The sequence below is a fragment of the Manis pentadactyla genome, chromosome 6 (genome assembly GCF_030020395.1).
Source record: "Manis pentadactyla isolate mManPen7 chromosome 6, mManPen7.hap1, whole genome shotgun sequence".
Classification (NCBI taxonomy): Eukaryota; Metazoa; Chordata; class Mammalia; order Pholidota; family Manidae; genus Manis; species Manis pentadactyla.
The window spans coordinates 136,795,997-136,811,262 of record NC_080024.1 but is presented as its reverse complement, the minus strand read 5'-3'; the positions used below and the strand labels follow the sequence as shown (position 1 = coordinate 136,811,262).

The 15,266-nt window shown below is 36.8% G+C and overlaps 1 protein-coding gene across 1 annotated transcript in view; it reads right to left on the bottom strand.

Moving 5' to 3' along the window:
• Positions 1-15,266, bottom strand: part of SMAD4 (SMAD family member 4) — a 116,551-nt gene that overhangs the window by 86,324 nt on the left and 14,961 nt on the right. The gene's annotated exons all lie outside the window — the stretch shown is intronic.

Here is a 15,266-nt window from a genome sequence, read left to right as displayed (position 1 = left end):
AGTTACTTCATCTGTAAAAGTAGGTATCATCACACTTATTTTAAACGTTTTTTCCCTGGGGGTTCAGTGAAAATTCTCTCATCCAACAAAAGTTTGTTGAGTGTCTACTGTTTGCCAGGCTCTGCTCTAGATGGGGATATAGTGGTGTGCAAGACAAATTCTTTGTCCTTAAAGAGCTTATGTTCCAGTGGGTGATACAGACAACAAACATGTAGCCAAACAAATAATATAATAAACAATGGTCACTACTGTTTTTTAAAAATGCCATAAAGGATATAAGATGGATGAGGTTACGTAGTCCTGAATCTGAACTGGAAGTGTGTGGCAGGCAGAACTGTAAGATGATCTCCACTGAGACAAGCTCTTGTATCATTTCCTTCCCTGGAGTGTGGGCAGAACCTGTGAATATGAGGAGATGTTACTCCCATTATTAGGTTATATTACATGGCAAAGGGATATGATATGAAAGGATATGAAGGGATTTTGCTGATAAAAATTAAGTTCCAAATAACTTTAATCAAGAGGGAGTTATCTTGGGTGAGCCTAACCTAATTGGGTAGCCCTTTAAAAGAGGATCTAGAAGTCAGAGTCTAAATGGTGAACCCTTAGATGTGATCTTTTTTGTTTAATTCAGAAATAAAACAAAGAGACTTGCTACCTCCACTGCTGTTTAACATAAAGATAGAGGAATGACTAATGTAATTCCATGAGAAAGAGAGAGACTAAGGATTATAGGGAAAGAGAGACACTTGTTATTGTCACTTACATGGGAAACCCAAGAGAATTAACAAATTATTAGATCTAATACAAGTTCAAGAAAGTTACCAGATAGCAGGGCAACAGGCAAAAATCTGTAGTATTCCTCTACACTTTCAAAACCCAGTAAATAAGAAACCATAACATAAAATGATAAAAATATGTAAATTAAACTACCAAAGAATGCACATAAATGATCTGAATAAAAATGTAAAACTCTATTAAAGGGCATATAAAAGAAAACCCGAATAAATGAGAATATATTCTGTGTTCATTTAGTAGAAGAGCATAACATTGTAAAAACAGCAATTCTCCCAATGTTAACCTATACATTAAATGTAAAGAGAGTTTGATTCTAGTTTGATTCTAATATTTATGGAAGACCACATGTCTACAAATAGTCAAGACACTTCTCAAAAGAGCAAAAGAATGGATGCACCCTACCAAATAATGAAACATACTGCAAAGCTAGAATGATCAGAACGGTGTGGTATTGGCACAAGAACAATAAAGAGAGCAGTGAAACAAAAGAGATCAGAAGTAAACCCTTATTAATATGGGGAACTTGGGGTAGAAAAACATCACTGTTCAGTGGAAAGTAGATGAATTATTTAGTAATAGGAAAATTGTCTCACTCTAAGGAGAAAAATTGAGTTGACTCTCACAACATAAAACAAAACAAAAAAATCCTCCAAGCAGACTAAAGTCCTAAATTTGAAAAGCAAAATTATAAAACCAATAGAAAGAAATGTAAAAGAATATTGTTGGGGCTTTGGGATGGGAACATTTCCTTTAAATAGATGCCAAATGTACAAATTGCAAGGGGGAAAAAATCCACAGATTTCATTAAATCAAAATTAAATATTTCTATCTTATGAAGGCCATCATAAACAGAACTAATAGGTAGTCAAGTGGGAAAAGTTATTTGGAATACTCAAAATCAAAACAAAATAAAAATTTATAATACAAAAACTCCTTCAAGATATCATAAGGAAAAGATAGGAAATCTAACAGGAAGCAAAGTGAGCACAGCATATGATGAGGCATTCACAGGAGGAACTTGAATGACTAACAGGTCTAAAGAGAGATGCTTAACCTCATTAGTAATCAGTGAAATGTAAATTAAAACTACCATTTTACACCTCTCATATTGGAGATAAGGAAAATCAGAGATCATTAACTGCTAGCAGTGACTGACTGGGAAGACAGGACATTTAAGATGTTCTTGGTAGGGGTGTAACTGGGCAGTCATTCAGGAAAGTAGTCAGTGTTGTGTGAAAATCAGGCTAGGTAGCCCTAAAACCCAGCAGTTCCACTCTTGAGCTCATTCTCAGAAGAAAGTTAGGGCTGTTGTGAGAATTAAATTACATTCATTTAGCAAAGGCTAAGAGAAAAATCCAAAGACATCACAGCTACTACCCATGATTGTCAGGGTTAATACTTGATCAGATGTCTAAGGGAGCACAGTGACCCATTAGATTACAGTAGTTACAATTTTAGTTGCAAATACTTCAAAAAGAACAACCGAAGGAGGAAAATCCTAAGGTGATGGAGAAGGCTTCATTTCTACCCAAAGGCAGCAGCTTTTGACAGGACTCTTCCAGATTCAACCTCTCATTGCTCCTCCTCCTACTGGCCTCAGCATTAACCCAGAGTCCCCACCTCCTCAGCCTCTTGTGCCACCTCACTTCCTTCCAAAGGCTCATTAGCAAAAACCATCAGGGATGAAGCTACCACTATTAATGCAAAATACTCCAGGGCATTTGCATTAACAGGGTCTCAAAAATATTAGGGAAGGGTAATGGAGAGAAATCATGCAAAGAAAAAAGAAAGAAGATGCCAAAAAAGATACAGAAATGGCCAAAAGCACATGAGAAGAGGCTCAAGAGTAATAGTCATCAGTGCAGTACAAGTTAAAACCACAGTGAGATACTCTTCTTGCCCACTGGGATAACAAAACATTTTTAAAGTGGTCATCCAAAGTGTTGAGGATGTGTAGCACCTAGAATGCTACTAGGAGTACAACATGGTACACTTTGGGAAGCACTTGGCAGTGTCTTAAGAAGTTAAATATATATGTATCAAATGACCCAACAATTCCAATCTTTGATATTTACCCCCTCAAAAAATGGAAACGTATGTCTTCACAAAGACCTGCACACAAATGTTCATAGTAGCTTTATTAAAAATAACCAAAAACTGGAAATATCCTAAATGTCCACCCACAGGTAAATGTATGAACAGATTGTGGTAAATTCATTCAATGGTTTACTACAGAACCATAAAATGGCATGATTATTGAAACATGCAAAAACATGGTGTTTGGGCCACCTGGTTTGGATATCTGTGTATTATGTACAGTTAAATAATTATTTATGCTTGTATAGTATTTGCATTTCAAAATACTTATGTAATAGTTTTGGTATTAATTAACCATTTCTTGTGGTGTTTCTCAAATTTACCTGATGTTAAGAATTACCTGGTGCATTAGGCTGAATAATGAACCAACCATGTCATGTCCTAATCCCTGGAACCTACCAATATTACATTATATAGCAAAAGGGACTTTGCAGGTATGATTAAGTTTAGGATGTTGGGATGGGGAGAATATCTGGGTGGGCCTGATGTAATCACAATGGTCCTTATTAAAGGGACACAGAAGAAGTCAGAGTCAAAGGAGAAAATGATGTGAAGATGGAAGCAGAGATTGGAATGATGTGCTGTGAAGACGGAGGAAGGTGCTATAAGCCAAGAAATACCTCTAGAAATATCAATTTCAGAAAATGAACAAAGCAAAGAAACAGATTCTCCCCTCAGAGCCTCCAGAAGAAAACAATCCTGTCAACATCTTGACTTTAGTGTGCTGAAACTGATTTTGGATTTCTTATCTCCAGAACTATAAAATAATAAATTCATGATGTTTTGTGCCACTAAGGATTTGATAATTTGTTATATCAGCAGTAGGAAAGAAACACATCTGGAGTACTTGTTAAATATGCAAATTACCATCCCTCTTTCCTGTAAATTCTGATTCCATTAGTCTGAGTGAGAAGACCAGGAATCTGTTTTATAACAAGGGTCAAGGGGATTTTTAACTTCCGGTAAATTTGGGAATTACAGCTGTAGTGGACTGTGATAGCTCAGCCAAATTACTCACCACCACTTTTCTGGTAACAGAGTCCATCAGCTTGGATTAGAGTGTGGTGACATGACCAAGGATCAACCAATTCTGGCACTCAACTGCTCGAGAACTTGAGAGTAGGCCAAGGGTGGGCACGTGGGCACACTGGCCAATCACAATCCTTCTCTGGGAATTTATACATGGAAGCTACGCTCTTCCTTTGTGCTGGGATTACTATGCTAGGATGCGCATCACTCTGCCATTGCTGGCAGCTATAGTCTCTGACTACATGGAGGAAACCCATCTGTAGTAGGAAAGAGGACAGGAAACAGGAGAGCAGAGTTAAAAGTTGGAAGGAGAAACAGGGAAAACTCTGATCTCCTCTGAGCTCTGAGTCCAGTTGCATCTGATGCTGGTACCATCCCTGTTCTTTTGACTTAAAATAAATCAGTAAACTCTGTTATTGTTCAAGATTATTCAATTGGTTTTCAGTCCCCTGAAATATAAAGACTCCTAATTATTATGCTGGAGTGTTATGTGGAATAGATCCTTTACATTGTCTGGCTTTCTCTTCACCCATTCCTATGTCCAACATAAATCTTCATATCTGTCTATGCCAGTTTCCACTAGTCCAGCAGCATTTATGTACTAAGTGCATAGAGATTTTAATCATTCTGTCTCTACCATTCAAGCCAACTCCTTAGCAGTATAAACACTTCCTCTGAACCACACAGTCAGTCCCCATCAACTAGATATAGGGGTTACTTCTCTTTCTACGTCTAATCCTGCTCCCTCCATTTATTCATTGACAAGAAATTCTGGGGTGGTGGCTCTCATCCAGTGAAAACAAACTGCAAAACTTCTATTATTGCTTTTTCTCAAAGTTCTGTTTACAAAATACTTATCTACTGCCAAATCATGTGAGATTTTTATAAGCATCTTTAGCTGGAAGTGAGGAACAAAGACTGAGTGTTGACTAGAAGATGCTCCCCAATTATTCAAGTTATTTCACTCATGATCATTTTCAACCTTTCAATTCCAAAGTTCTCAGTTCTAGCAGATACAGTTAAACGATGTTATCTGCAACATTTGCCTGGTATAAATCTTCATTGCCAGGTAGATGGGCCTATAGCATTTATAAAATGGGACTGACCAAAGGAGGCCTAGATGTTACTGAAGGCTCATTAACAGACCACTGTCGGCACATACTGTCAGATCCTTAGTAGAATCCAGCTGTAAAACTCGGTGGAAGAAAATGAATTCTTGACTTTTCCTTCTGCCAGTAGAGTAGATAGGGTACTGATAGCAGCCAGGAAACCTGAGTATAGCCCTGGCTCTGCCATTTATTAACATTTAGCATACTTAGGCAAATCAGTTAACACCTCGTGGTTCTAATTTCTTCATCTATAAAATGGATTTCATATACTCCCCTACCTGCTTACCTCACCAAGTGGTTGTAAGCACTAAGCAGATGTAAAGTATTATTATGCACTATACAGAAGTAAAATTTAATTATGGTATTGTAGGGTTGTGACTTCTATTTAACAAGATTGAAAAAGTGAATTACTTCTCATAAGTCAATTTATTTAATATCCATGCAAAATGATGAATTAGGAATTATACAGGCTTATATAGAGAGAGTAACATCAAATTTGGAACATCAGTTAGGATATTACTATATGTAAATGATTGAAGATTCAAAGTATGGCTGCACATAACAATGCAAACAGATGCTACAAATTTCTGCAAAACCTGCCTAAAAATGGTCTTTAGCAGATGCTCTTAAATTCTCTCTGGATTACAGCTTTAAAACAAAACAAAAAAACCAGTGGATTTGGAACAGAGATCTCTAAAACCCCCTCCACCCCCACAACTGTCTTTATTTAGTCCTAAATTTAGAGCAGATGGAGAAACCAGCAAGCAAGACAATGCCTGCATCTGCTAATAAATTAATGCCATGGAGCCAAGCCAAAAGAAAAATCTTGAGCAGTCTTTATATGTTAGCTGAGCTACAAAGAATACAAGGGCTCCTCCTTTTGAGGAGTTTAAAATCTATATAATCTAGACATAGTATTGTTAGCTAACATTCACTGAGGACTTACTATGTGCGAGGCATTATTCTAAGCGTTTCACTCATATCAACTCCTTTAATCTTCCTAAGAAGCTTGTGAGATACTGTTATGTTCTGCAGTTTACAGAGGAGGACACCCAGTCTCACAGAGATTAAGGGATTTAGCCCAAGGTCACATGACTAATGACAGAGCTGAGATTCCAAAGATCACACTCTTCACTACCACACTGAAGTGCTCTTCGAGAAAGACACAGATAGGAAGGCATAGACTGTCTTATGATTTCATGTTTACCATATATTCTTTATTATTTTTTAGAAATGTACCTACCCCTCTTAGAATACTGTACAGGTCAGCAATTATGCTGAGCCTTGCACATAGTAAATGCTCACTTGGTGTTTACTGATTTGATCATGGGCAATTATGATTTTGGATACTTACATTGCTTGAATGTAAAACTCACATCAGAACTTAAGCTAACCACTATCATGAGAGGTGTGCCAGAACCTGAATTCTGGCCAATCCATGCCCATTACGTATGTTCATACTGCCTTGCAAGTAATTTCCCCTCCTTGTCTCTCCCTGGATGCTATAAACTCCTGGAGGGCAAGGAGAGTATTGAAGTTGCATCCTCAGTGACCAGCCCATCGCCTGTGAGGAGGTTTAATTGTGAGCCACAGGAACCAGTGGGTATTTGTTAAAGCAGAAAGAGATGTTTTGGAAAGATGCTGGGGGAGCTCATGGGTCAAAGGACAAGGAAGAACAACAGCCCTGGAAAGCAGAGGGGCTCTAAAATCCAAAAATATCATAGCATAATTTAATCTAATTTCTAAAGTAAACAACATTTTTAATGATTACTTTTAAGGCTAATTTCACAAATTTAAAAATAAATTGGATGCAGAGCTCCCTGCTGCTAGAGCTCCCTTTCTTTCAGTCCATCTCTTCCTCTTTCTGGTTTTTCAAAAACACATCCCCCAGAGCCTTTAATTCACAGCCCTCTAGCTAAATGATGTGACACAACAGTCTAAGGGATACTTCCTCTCCCCCAGCTCCAGTGAGACCAACCTTGAGGAAGTCTTAGCTGAGTTTGGGTCAGGAGTTCATCTCTGACCATTCACTCTGGAGCACTCCCATTGGCCAAGCCTAGACTATGTGCTTATCCCCCAGGGCTAGGAAGTGGGCTACGAAGCAGAAACCAAGTGTGGGACTGATGTGCATGCTAGGTAGCCAAAAACAATAGCTATCACACACTAATAGGTCCTAAATAGATCGAGGATATGGGCTAGAGATGCTAAGTGAATTATTTCCTTGAAGAGTTGATGCCATGTTAAAAATGGATAGGGTTTCCTTGTCATTCAATTTATATCCATTCATTCAACAAATATTTTTTGAGTATCAAGGGCCAAGCATTTTTCTAGGTGCTAGGTGTACCTATCAGAAACAAAACAAAGTCCCTGTCCTCTTGAATTTTCCATTCTAAAGGAAGGAGAGAGATAACCAACAAGGAACATGTAAATATGTATTATGCCAGATAGTGATAAGTGCTATGGAGATGATTAAAACAGAATAGTAAGCTCAGGAGAAGGGCTTTCAAGTTTTGTACGGTGGTCAGGCCAGCCTGCCCTGACCAGATGACATTTGAGCAAAGACCTGAGGGAAATGAGAGGGTGAGCTCTGTGGATAGCTGCAGATGGAATGTTTCAGGCTCAGGAAACAGTAAGTAGAAAAGCCTAAGGCAGGTGCATACTTGGTGCTGAGGTACAGCAAAGAGATGGGAAGAGTGGGGAGACATAGCAAAGGAGGTCGGAGCAGAGCAGGATTTGCTGTGAAGTCAATGACACTTGCCTGGGCCTCTGCTCTGAGAGGAATTTCAGGAGGCGTGGAGAGTTCTAGGTTGGGTGGCGGAGCCACACTGCAGTCTAGAAGCATTTCTAGCACACATGGCTGGTAAACGCCTAAAGAGAGATCAGAAGAAAGGGACCTGAATTGAATTGTGATTTATTTTCTCATCCTAAAATTAACATTCAGTTCTGTAGCTAACTTTATAATTTGTATTCTTTTCCTTAGCAAGGACCCGGGTCCCTCTTTCCTTTCCCTCTTTCCCTTTATTTGTTTCATAAATAAGTAAATGGGGATGAAAATAATTTTCGAACAATAATGCTACCTAATTTTTCTAAACTAAATCTGGATGCCATTGTAGACCAGAGAGATGAGGGGTGACAGTGGGTAAGGCTGATCACATAGGACCTGGTAGATGTTGGTCAGGATTTTGACCTTCACTCTTCAGTGAGATTCGGTACTATTGGAAAGTTCTGAGCAGAGGAGTGATGTGACCTGAATTACATTTCTAAAGGATCACTCTGAGTAGCTGACATTGAGAAAGCCTGTCTAAAGCAGCACTGTCCAATTTAAATACAATGTGAGCCATATAGGTAATTTTAAACTGCCTAGTATTAAAAACAGCAAAAGAGACAGGTGAAATTAATTTTAACACACATACTTTATTTAACCTAATCTGTCCAAAACACCACTTCAACGTATAACCAATGTTAAAAAAATTGAAATTCACATTCTTTTTTTCATACTGTCTGAAACCCAGTGAATATTTTCCCCTTAGAGCTTATCTTGATTTGGACTAGCCACATTTCAAATGCTCAGCACATGTGGCTTGTGGCTTTAACACAGATTGAAAGCAATGTGTCCCAGCTGCCCTCCCCCCCGAGCTGGGAGGGTCGGGGGTGGGCTGTAGGCACTCCCTACCTACCCTCTAGGCTTGTGGAGCACTCTGAGGGCAGTTTCCAAACTCCATGGGAATTAAAGCTGAAGTCAGTGATAACGGAATACCCCAGGGTCAGATGTGGGGCTTAATAATGATAATGTCTAATTTGTATATAGCACTTTCAGTTCTAAGTATTTATGTTGAATCGCTCGACCTTCATAACAATTTATTCCTAGCAACACTGGTACTACTCGAGATTTACCAATGAAGAGATTAAAGCAGAAGAGAGATGAAATAACTTATCCAAGACCACATTTCAGTCTTATTTCAGTGTCTGTGCTCTCATCTACTATACCAGTAGTCCTCCTGATGAAAATTTTCATCATTCCATTTTCTTCTTATTCTTGTTTTCTATTCTACTTCCCTTCATTAATATTATTCTTATGATTGAATCTTTTATCACTATCTTATTTTTCTGTAACAAAAATATGAATGTATCAGAAAAATGTTTTTAATTTTGTATGACCACAAGAATATGGGTTAAAATTTCTTACATATTGACCTATCATTAAAATTATGAATAGGCATAATTAATCAAAGTAACCTAATTCTAAATTACTAATATAAAAGTTAAATTTTACTGTAAATACACTCCTTAAATGAGATCAATGAGTCTTTCTTTCTCAAACAATTAATTCTGTATCCATTGATAAATATTAACATTAAAACAAGACCAGGGTCAACATTCATACTATCTCTGTTTTTTACTGTTATAGATGTAAGCACTGAGAATCTTGTTTCATAAGTAAATGCAGATGAAAATAATTTTCTAACAAATAATGCTACCCAATTTTTGTAACTACATCCAAGTTGTGTGCCAAAAATTACATAGTGATTAGGGTTGCCAGGAGCTGGGGGAGAGAAATGGGGAGTTCTTGTTCAACAGGGATAGAGTTTCAGTAATACAAGATGAAACAGTTCTAGAGATCTCTTGTACAATAATGTGTATATAGTTAGCAATACTGCAATGTCATTTAAAAATTGTTAGGGTAAATTTATGTTCTATGTATTTTTTTACCACAATTACAAAAAAAAAGCCAAGTCTGATCCATTAACTGATAAATGGCTACACAAAATATGGTATACCCATACTATGGAATATTTATTATTCAGTCATGGAAAGGCATGATGCTCTGATACATAGATAAAACATGAATGAACCATAAAACATTATGCTGAAGATCATATATTTTATGATTCCATTTACATGAAATGCCCAGAATAGGCAAATCCATACAGAAAGTAGATTGGTAATTGCTTATGGCTAGGAGGATGGGAAGCTGAGGGATGATAGCTAGAGAGTAAAGGGTCTCTTTTTGGGGTGATGAAAATGTTCTAAAATTGATTGCAGTAATGGTTGTACAACTCCATGAATATACTGGAAGCCATCGAATTGTACATTTTACATGAGTGAACTGTGTGGTATGTAAATTGTGTCTCGGTAAAATTTTAAATTAATTACATAGTAATTGTATATTCATTTTCTAAAGCTGCATAATAAAATACTCAAAATTAGCAGGTTAAAATACCACCCTATGATTATCTCACCATTTGTAGATGAGAAGTCTGTTGCCAGGTGGAGGTGTGGTAATTGACTGACTTTTCTACATAGGGTCTCACAAGTCCAAAATTAAGGTGTCAGAAAAGCTAGGCACTCATCTGGAAGCTCTGGGGAAGAATACGCATCATTCTTGTTGTTGGCAGAATTAAGTTGGCAGTAGTGGGAGTGAAGTCCCTGTTTTTAACTAGGTGTTGTCTGGGCATCACCCACAGTACCAGAGGCCCCTCTCAGGTCATTGGATGAGGCCCCCTCTATCTTCAAAGCCAGAAAAGGACTGTCAAATCCTTCTCAGGCTTCAATCCTCTCTAATTTACCCTTCTAATACTAGCCAGAGAAAATTCTGTGCTTTCAAAACCTTATTGGGTCAGGTCCACTCACATGACTTCCATATCTTAAGGTCAACTGACTTGGGACTTTAATTATGTTTCAAAATCTATTCACAGGATTACTTAGGTTGGTGCTTAACTGAGCAACCAAGATACAAGAAGCTTCAGAATTCTGCCTAGAATTGCTCATCAATATTCTCTTTTTTCCTGGATTTATTGAGATATAATTGACATAACTAAAAGATGTTCTTAGGTCAACCTTTCATTGATGTATTACATACAGGAAAATACCCAACTCCATAAATGAGTCACTTAATTATTTTCACACCATGAACATACCCATATAGCCTCCACCAAACCAAAACTTTTAAGATTTTTTAATGAATTCTTGTGTTAAGCAACTTCTAAGATGCCCCCACCTAAACATGACCCTTACCTCCTGGCATCTATGCCTTGTGTAATCCCTTCCCCTTGAATGTGCGTATACTTACTGATTCACTTCTAGTAAACAGCATGTAGGGGAAATAACGGGATGTCTTTTCAAGGTTAAGTTATAAAAAGACTGACTTCTGTCTTGAGCGTTCGTTTTCTCTTAAGTTGCTTGCCTGTGAAAAACAGCTGCCATGTCATAAGGCAGCCCTGTAAGAAGCCCAGATGACAAGGGACAAATCTGCCAACAACTACATGAGAAAGCTGAAATGAGTCTTTACATGAACCCACAGCTCCTTTATCAGCTATAGGTATTGCAAATATTTTCTACCACTCTGTAGCCTACCTTTTTACTCTTTTCACAATACCTTTTTATGAACTGAAGTTGATGATTTTAATGTCAAATTTAACAATCCTTTCCTTTATTTTTAGTGCTTATATTCTGCTTAAGAAATCTTTGCCTACCCAAGTCAAAGAGCTATTCTATATTATCCTCACACTTATATATAAAATCCATCTAAAATTAATTTTTATGTGTTGTTTAAGGTAGGAACCAAGGTATTTATTTTTCATTATGGATATCTGATTGACCCTCCAATTATCGAAAAGACTATCTTTTCCCCATTGCATAAGAATTTCATATTTGTCATAAAGTGACCATATGATATGTGAGGTTTTTTTCTACCCCATTTGTTTATTTGTCCTCCTTAAAACAATATTACATTGTCTTAATGATTGTAGTTTTACAATAAGTTGTGATAATTGGTAGTGTTAAGTCTTTTAACTTTGTTCTTTCAAGATTTTTCTATTTTTGGTCCTTTGCATGTCCATATAAATTCTATAAATAGCTTATCAATTCACCATTATATATATATACACGAAAACCTGCAGAACTTTTGATCGGGATTGCAGTAAAACTATAGATAAATTTAGAGATAATAGCATCTTCCCAACACTGAATCTTCTAAATTTATTAATTAACATGGTATACTGTTCCATGTATTTGAGCCTTCTTTAATATATGTCATGTTTTAAAATTTACAATGGTGAAGTTTTATATTTTTTCTGTATATCTGTTCCTAGCTTTTTGATTGTTTTGATACTCCAGTAAAATGTGTCATTTAAAAAAATCGCCATCTGTTATTGGAATATAGAAACAAAATTGATTTTCTTTATACTGATTTAGTATTCAGCAACCTTGCTAAATTCACTTATTAATCCTACAGTTTTATCTGATTATTCTTTTGGATATTCTATGCACATAATCATATCATCTGCTAATAATGATAGTTTTATTTCTTCCTTTCCAATCTTTATACTGTTCATTCATTTGTCTTGCTTTATTGCATTGGCTAAGACCTTCAAAGCAATGTTGTAGAGAAGTGGCATTAAGTGAGCATCCTTGTCCCTTTCTTATTCCAAGGGGAGAGCTTTCAGTATTTTATTATTAAATGTATATAATACTCACTGTATTTTTTTCTTGCAGATAGTGTTTATCAGATTAAGGGCATTTTCTCCTGCTCCTAATATGCTAAGAGTTCTTATCACATATGACTATTAAAGTTAATCAAAAAATGTACATATGGAGATCATCTTGCTTTTTCCCCATTTATATTGTTAATATGGTAAATAATATTTTCAAATGTTAACACCCTTCCATTCATTGAATAACTCTGTTTTCAAGATGTCTTATTCTTTTTTATATGTTACTGGATTCAATTAGCTGATTATTTTCTTTGGGGTTTTTATGAAAGAGATTAATCTATAATTTTCCTTTCTTTTAATGTCCTTAAGTTTTGGCATCAAGGTTATACTAACTTCATAAAAAGAGGGAAGTGTTCCCTCTTTTTTCTATTTTCTGGAAGTGTCTGTGGAAGAAAGGTTTATTTCTTCCTAAATTGTTTAAAATAATTAACTAGTGAAACCACCTGGACCTTTTTTGTTTTTACAAGAAGGGCTTTAATCACACATTCAATATCTTTAATAAACAGAAAATCTAAATAGTTCAGTATTATTTGTTGTGCCAGTTATAACAAATTGTGTTTAAGCAAGTTTAATAATTTTATCTAAAATTAGTTTTTTATAGTATCCTCTTTTAACTTGTTAATATTTATAAGATCTGTAGCAATGTCTCCCTTTTCATTCCTGATGTAAGTATACTGTAAAAAATCTTTTTAATAATATGTCATTGGATCAACTAATAAATGGATAAATAAAATTGGTATATCCATGCAAAGGAATATTATTTGGCCAAAAAAAGGAGTGAAATACTGATCTAAGCTACAACATGGATATATCTTGAAAACATTGTGCTAAGTGAAAGAAGGCAGTAACAAAGGACCACATATTATATGATTCAATTTATAAAGGAATGTCCAGAATAGGCAAATCTAGAGAGACAGAAGGTATATTAGTAGTAGAAAGTAGCTCAGGTCTGTGGGGTTTGGAAGGGAAGTGGGAGTGACTGCCAAAGGGTACAGTTTCTTTTGGGGATTATGAAAATGTTCTAAAATTGATAGTGGTGATAGTGGCATGACTCTGAATATATGAAAAAACATTAAATTATATGGTATGTGAATTATATCTCAATAAAGCAGTTAAAAAATCTGTTATTGGATAAATTAGATACTCCTTGATCTGGACTTGATTAGCTCCTTCTTCAGTTCTGTCCAAAGCAATGAATTAGAAACTACCCAACTTGCAAAACAAACTGTTACCTAATCATTTGTGTTTTCAACCCCAATACCAATATTTTGATTATTTTCTTTTGTATCCTGGAGCACTGTACAATGGAACCAGTAAGACCCTTTGCCTCCACTAGTTCTCAGGAAGATCAATTCTAGGAAATATGTCATTTGAAAACAAGCCTGTGTATCCTTAAAAAACTCTTTGCATATCCCCAGGAGTACAAATATCCTAGTTGGAAGGCCACTGAAGGAGGCTATTCTGCCTCTCTATATAGACATGTGGGGGAGGAAACTGATCATGTTCCAGTATCTGCTAGCTATACAAAGATGTGTTCCATGGCAAGGTCCTTTGTAAGCCAGATGGGAACAACATTTGGGGACTGACCCAGTCATGGGCACTTCTACAAGGTCAATTCCAATCCAGGATGTCTGATGGGGACATGATCTTATTCAGACAAGCCTATGATCTCTGGAAGCCACAACAATGTAGAAAACAACCTAGACAAAATAACCTTGGTTTCCTTTGGTGACACTGAACTAAACCCTGCTTAGCTCTACTTGAAGCTGCCTGAACAGTTTCTGGCAGTTACGGGGGGCTTATATAGCTGGGAAACTTGATCCCTCACCTTTCCCCTTTTACTTTTTCGAGGGTGAATTTAATCTTTGTACCTGCCATGTCTGCTGAGTGTATAATTAGCACACTGACACCTGAGCAACGGTGTTTCTCAGCTACATTTATTTAGGAGTGGGAATATTTTTTACTTTGGATAAACTTAGGCACCCCACCCCATAACTTCCTTATCATCCTGAATATGACAACTTTTTAATCCTTAGAATATGTCTGTCAAGGATGCAGTAGTATTTGTGTCCAGATGTCAGCTGGAGTTATCCTGTCCTTTAAGATACATGAAATTGGCTTAAACCTTTCTTGGCCACTCCATTCCATAGGTTATATAAACACCAATGCCCTCCTTACAATATTCTGAAAATTCCTGGGAGACTTGGGTTCTCATGGTCGCCTCTAACTCCAGGTCCTGTGAACTGTATTTGTTTTGGATTGTGTCATTCTCTCACTCCCGTTTTCCCTTTTCCACCCAGGTCAACCCAGTCATGGAATTCAGAACTTGTTCTCATTTGGTATGCAGGAGAGATCCCCAAATTCTATGTGTCTAGCAGAGTTCAAAGAATTTTGTGAGGAGTGGAGGGATTTACTTTTAAGCAACAGAGCCACCATAAAATTGAACATCAGATTTGGAGTCTTAAGGTTCTCCTGCCCTTTCCCCACCCTGCACAGGGCTCAACTCCGGCATACAGGACTTGGCTTTCTCCCCTCATTCATTTTTACTTTTTGTTCTGACTTAATTTCTTAGGCAGAGAAACTCCTTTTTCCAGACCTTTCCCTGACTTTTAAGTACCCGTCCACATATCTTAGGACAACAAGCTAGTTTCAGAGTTAGTATTCATAAAGATTTGCCTCATTAAGGTCACAGACAACCATTCTTTTCCTCCCCAGTTTTAGTTCAGAGATTAAGGGTAGG